The following is a 6,734-nucleotide window of genomic DNA, read 5'->3' as shown; positions in this document are numbered from 1 at the left end:
TAATAAAAAAAAAAAGGCAGGTGGGGGAAAGTAAAGTTTCAGTGATGTTTTCAGGAGAAAGGTGTGAAAAACACCTGGATTCTGTGCTGTAGAGCACAATGGTTTCCTGTGCGAAGACAGAGCATGGGCCAAAGCCATACCCTGTGTTGAGATGAGTGAGAAAGAGGAGAAAGAGACTAAGCTGAAGTGTGCACACCCCTAGTGAAGGTTACAGCTGCTCTGCAGAGCCTGTTTTGACCCACACTGTCATCTTCCAGGTGTAAACCTCAGTTGCAGTGCAAGCTTGTATCTCCAGCAGAGTGGAAAGGAATGCACATCTATTTCCCCAGGGAGCTTTCAGGGTCTCCAAGAGATCTCCCACCCTGCACCCAAGAGGTAATTAATAAAGTATCTCAATATTATTTTTTTTTTTTGTGAAATACAGTCACAAAACTTTCTAACTTAGGTGTAGCTTACACTCTGTATTGAGATTAAATTTTAGTTCCCTAGAAAATCACTTCTGTTTCACAGTGGAGATTGAATTCAGCCCAAAAAGCATAAGCCCAACACTGCCTCCTTCCCCAGATGTCAGGATGGCTGCTTGGACAACTCACTCCCATTTTGTCCCTTGGAAAATGATCAAGAAAGGATATTTGGACACATTCTTCCTGACACGCTATGCCTCTTAGCAAATCACATTTTGCAGTGAAGATCTATTACTGCCATAGGATTCCTGGCAGATGTGGGATCCATCCCATCTCCGTGGAGCCACCATACCCCAGCAGATGAGAGAACTGGGACCACAGGCTGAGCATTCTGGCACTCTTGCGTGAGTGTGCTTGGAAAGTATTTTCAGTTCCGCAGAACACCTTGTAATTGAATCAGATAAATACATGGAAGGCACTGTGATGTTCAGGTGCTGCTGAGCGCCAGTTGTATGATTACAGCAAATCTTTCAGCTCCTCTGAGCTTGCTGACAGTGACTTATTTTGGTATTTGTACGAGCTGTTGTTTATGATGGAGGAATTCACAGGGCAATAAACAGGATAAAAAACCAGGCTGAAGAATCTGATTACTGTAAAATCCATTTATTTCAAGTACACCAGTTACTTCTATTATGGGGCATTTTAGAAATAATCCTGCATCTTGAAGTAGTTTAAAGAAGATTAATTTTCAAAGGGAAAAACCATTCTCAGATCCATTTTATCTGCTTCTCGGACAAAGCGTGAAATTAGGAGCTTATCTACAATCACTAAAATCGAAGGCAGGTCTTTCCCTTGACTTCATTGGGCTATAAATCAAACAGGATGCAAATAGCAGAGCAGTGCCATTGTGATGACTGATATGTGGAGTGATGGGCTGGAGACACGTGCTTCCAATAAGCACGGAGGTGTCACCTGTCAAGTAACAGCTTCACTGTGCTCAGTGGCAGAGAGCCCACCTGGGGCTTCAGAGCTCACCCAAGAGCTTTCTGGATGGCTGGGAGATATCGAATGCATTCTCCTAACAGAAATCTCTGTTTCGCTGCATCCTTCCTTTCCTAATGCCAAGCTCTTGCTACTACTGAATCAATGAATTTTTTTAGACTGAGTTTTCAGTATTAACTCAGAAAAGAACTGATGATTGATAGTGTTAAACCAGAAGTCCTCTTTACTGTGCACAGACTAAAATTCCCCTGGATTTTTGATTCTTTTTGATTCTCTGCTCTATTGTTCTTCATTTTGGACCGACCCTTCTGCTCACTCCATTCAGTGTACTTGTTTTTCAGCAGCTGCCTGGGAATATTCACAAAGAACCCACAAATAACCCCAGCACATCAAAGAACGCTTCTACGAGCGATCTGAAAAATAAATTAGAAGTAAAATAATCAAGACGTGGCAATTAATAAAACATAAAAATTATCTTCCTGATAAGTGTTTTTTATTAACCTTTTAGATAGTGAACAACATGGTAGCCTTTGCTCTAACCACTTGTCTGATGTACTGGGTTCTTTTGTATACGTAGTCAGACTGCTATCCTTGCTGTTGCAGTGGAATTCATTCTGGTTGCCTGTCAAGGAAAAAAAGCTACAGTTTCTTTCCAACTGCTGCAAGCATCCTGATCTGTATGCATAAGAGATGGTCCCATGTAAGCAGGTCAGAATAATTATTACTGCCTGGAAGGGCTGTCAAAGCTAAGTTCCTGGCAATACTACTGCTTCAGATCCTCTTGCAAATCCAAAGAATTGGCAAAAATATTTTCCTGGAGCAGCAACAATATGTGCTGCTGATCCTCCCACCCAGGACCCTTTGGGATTTCTACATGGTGATGCAAGAGCCCATGTGTGCACCAGTGTCAGCATGGGCAGGTCTGCAGGATTTGGGTTCTGTGGTTCCCATGCAGTGTGAGACTCCCATTATGTCTCCCCTTTGAAACTGCCTGTCTCTAACTGTGCAAAACTGTGGTAAAATTAAGACAAGTGCAGGGTCTGATCCATGGCTGAATGGCTTTGCTTCTTGGAAGTCAGTCTATAGCATTGGTCTGCAACACTGGAAGTCTGTCTTGTGAATGTCTGTCTGACTTCAGATTAGCAAGGGTGCATCTCTGAGTGTGCTGCTGAAGGCATCTCGCTTGTTTAATTCAGGGGTTTAATTTAGCTATTTAGCTTTTGAGTTTAACTGATCAAAGGACAAAGTGAAGCTGAGCAGGATCACATTTAGTGTGGAAAGAACAATTGATTCTATTTGGTAGATTTAGAGATAAAGTGAGGGTTTTTTTGTTTTTTGTTTTTTTTTTTTCCCAGAGAGAACACAGCCATCCATCCATTGCGTTTAACTTTAATTTATTAATGCACTTCCTCTTTCCTCAGAAGCACTAAAATTCCTCTGCCCTGCTCTCACCTTCCGCAGGTTGGGCACTATCTGCATACTTTGAATCTGTTCCCCACAACCCTGATGTGAAAACTGCCCCATCAGTGGGCCCTGTGTAACGAGCTCTGCACAACGAGGCATGGGCCTTGGCTCAGAAACCTGGATTAAGCCATCTCAATGATTAAAAAAAAAGCCAAACACATTTACTTTTCATTGTTAGGAGGGAGAGCATCATTCAGATTAGCATTCAGGCCTGGTGTAATCGCAGGGAGAATAATTGCAGATAGTTAATCTATTCAAACTTAATTCCTATTCCTAATTACTCACAAATAATATAATCTATATAAATCTCGCTTGAAGAGACAGAGGGGATGTTATTTTTAATGGTCTGACAGAGGAGGACTGGTCTGGTAACGAACTCTTCAGCCCTTGCCTTGCCTCAGGCACCAGCTGCAGAGCATCAGCAAAACCTTGTGGATTAGATGAGGAACTCCCATGCACCCACTTCAGACTTAAGCCAGCTAGTTCTGTGGTAATTAAAACCAATTTGGTTAAATGCTTTCCTCCTGAGTCCCTGTTTTTGTTATGTTTGGAAACCAGGGGCTAAATGAAGGACTCAAGCACTGCTCTGGTATATGGCTTATGTGGGTTTTGCAGCTTTTGCTGCAAAGGTTTTGTGCTCTAAAAGAAAGGACAGAAGGAAGGGGAAACAACCTGGCTTGCCCATGGCTGCAGAACTGGCAATCAATGGGATGAGGAGGTAAGTCCTGGTACCCAGAGCACCATCCCTGCTGCCCTGAGCCACTCACCCCTGTGTGGGTGTAGGGTTTTCCATCACGTGTCCCATTTGTCTTTGCTTGTCCTGGTAGACCTTTTTCTTACACCAGCTCGAAGCTTCTCTTTCTCCTTCTGATCTAGTCTAAAATAATTATTACGATCTGAGAAATTGTGCCTGTCTTCTTGGGAATTAAATATTTAAACTCTCAGACAAATGGGCCTTGCTTGTTTCTGTTAAAGGTTCTTGCTCACAAATGTCACAGTAAGTTAAATGTACCTTGAAAAATAATCTCATTTCTGGTTACTTTACTTTTCATTCCATTTTACCTCCCTATAAATTATCTGTAGTAATTCAATCAGAGGGCTTGACACCATAGCTCCCGAGGGGACAGCTGGGAAAACAACTGTCACCTCCAACGGGGAAACAGAAATAGTTTGGTGAGAGAAGTGGAAAGGGATGAACATCCTCTTTTTGGCCACATGTGGTGAGATGCTCCTTAGTTTCCTTTGGTCCACAGCTGGCTTAACAGCATTTTTCTGCTGGGAAGACAACCTCCTACCACTGATGGTCACACAGAAATGTCAACATATTGTAGTGGTCCTGAAGTCAGAATATTTGGGTATGTGCATCTGGCAGCTTGCAAATGGGGTTGGGAAGAACAAAAGTATGGAGCAGTTCTGCAGTGCCCATCCCCTGCTGGGGCTGCACACAGCTCTGAAGGGCAGCACTGGAACTGGCTCAGGGAGAGCAGCCCAGAGCCTGAATGAGATATGATGTCCAAATTACTCCATAAACCACAGTTGGAAAGTTATTACTTCAGTCAAAATTGACATGTGGGTACTCTGAGTGCTGCTTTCAGTTAAGAAAAATCAAATTGCCACTGTCTTGAAGCAGAGAGTGTGCTGCTGTGGCCCGATATGTTCATTTAGGGCATCTCAGTGTACAAAACCTCATAACTGACTGCATCTCCTGGACGTGGCTGTTTGCTCCATTTTGAAGGATGCTGTTCAGCCTCCTGGAAGCTCCTATTGCCAGACTGGGCCAGGCAGTTCAGCAGCTGCTCCTCTGTGAATGGGAACAGAAGACGAAAGGATGTCCAGCAGGGAGCTTATGGAGTGAAAGCCTCATGAAACCCAAAACTTGAGAAGTCCCTCATTAGAAGAGATTTTGCAAGTGGTAACGCTGCAGTCTTTCAATCAATTCATTTGACGCCCACTCATTTTGAAGTAATTTATCACAATTAAGATAGGCATTGTAGCACTACGTTGAAAGCTCTGGCAGTTTGCATACTATTATGCCATTCAGTGATGTTTGCAAGCCTACTTTTTTTCTTTTATATCAAAGAACAACATTTACATAAATCCTTATTTCTGAGCCCAAAGCCCATCTCTCATGGAAGGAAGGGCTGCAGGGTTGCATTGCTGGTCCTGGGGTGCAAACCTGGGATTTGGGAGCTGCGGTGGGTTTGTCACCCAGCGTCACTTGGGTCACTGCCTCTGAAAACCTCAGCCCTGAGGGCCCAACCTAGCACTGGGGGTCGTGCTCGCATCACTTCCCATCCAGGTCCAGGGGAAACTGAATCTGATGTATTACAGAGCTGCTGCCAGCCATGTAAAAGCCAGGGGGGAAGCAACCTGATCCATCCCCAGTGCTGTTTTTCTGTTCGTGCATCTGGGAATCTTCCTCTTTCACCAGCGATAAGAAAATCCTCTTGTTTCTCAAACCAGGGGATGTTCTGGGGGGCTGAAGTGGGGAGGTCAAATAATTTCTACTAAATCAACTAAAGCTGCAGCTCCCCAGGCAACCAGAGTGAGCAGAGCAGCACTGACGGCTGCTGGGATGTTTCAGTCTGAATTTTCCAGAGGAAATACTTCTATCTTGAAATTTACCAGGCATTATTTTTTAAGTAGTGGGGTCAGAAAAGATCAGGATCAGTAAGCAAAGCAAAGTGCTTCAGTGCAGGTCTCGCAATATGCCTTGATTGAGTTGTCAAGCAATGTATTCCCTCCCCAAACTTTCATTTCAATGAGACAGATACACCACAAAAAAGAAGTCTCAAAGCAGCAGAGGATGACAAATGTGTTTGGATTATTTTTTCCCCCACCCATTTTTCCATCTTCTTCTTGTGCAATGTTTTTCCTCTCCCATCATGGAAAAATGTGTAAAATGCTCCTTGAAAAGAAGACAAAATAAGTGCATCCTGGGGTCCTCTCAGGCTCTAAAGCAGCTCTTTTCTTTAATTAAGAAAAATACACAGGAGGACAAACAACAGCTGGACTTGCAAATGGTTGCAGTGCTGGGGTTTGTTTTTCTCCCAACATAACGGCTCTGCGTCCACCCAGCAGGACTGAATGCAACCATAGTGGATAGATGGGGACAGCAGCATCCTGGCTGCTCCATGCCACCAAAGCTCTGCAGCTCAGCACTCGCCTGCATGAACTGCCAAGAAGAAAAATGGAACTCTTGTTCGGCGCCGTCAGCAGGCAAACAATTTGTAAAAGATAATCCTTCTGACAGATCATCTTCCTTTTCCTGCATGAAAACAACTTACAGGCTTCTTTTGGGCTTCTCTTTCCCCTTCACCAAGCTTGTATTTTTCCCAAGTGTTGTCAACGAGTTGAGTGGATTTCAGTGCAGCAGTTCAAGGATGAAAGTAGAAAACTGCACAGGTTTGAGCTTTGCAGGTGGCTCCAACTCTCAGCAAATGCCCCAGCATTTCTTCACCTTTCTGCAGAGCTCAGCCCTGGCTCTGTGGGCAAACAGCCTGAGGTCTAGTTCCCAGAGGCCCAATTTCGGCCAATCTCATCCCAGGAGAGTGAATAGCAGAGGTCTTGGTGATTTTTGATGCCTTCTTACCTGTGCAGGAGATGCCCCATAGCAGCCTCAAGCTTCAATCCTCAGCAGTGTGCTCAGAATTTTACCTCTGGAGACTGCTGCTTTTCTGTGAGTTAAGAAAGTGATTATTTGGGGTATGAACAGAGCTGAGCATTCATCACCACAAAAAGTAACATCTGGATTCATCACCTGAGCCAGGTGCCAGGACTGAGAACCAGATGCTGTAGAAAGCATCACTCCTGTTTTAGAATTTACATTTCCCAGAGCCACAGGAGTTATTTGGTTTGGACTTA

Source organism: Meleagris gallopavo, chromosome 16 (genome assembly GCF_000146605.3).
Source record: "Meleagris gallopavo isolate NT-WF06-2002-E0010 breed Aviagen turkey brand Nicholas breeding stock chromosome 16, Turkey_5.1, whole genome shotgun sequence".
NCBI lineage: Eukaryota > Metazoa > Chordata > Aves > Galliformes > Phasianidae > Meleagris > Meleagris gallopavo.
This window is presented reverse-complemented; position numbering follows the sequence as displayed.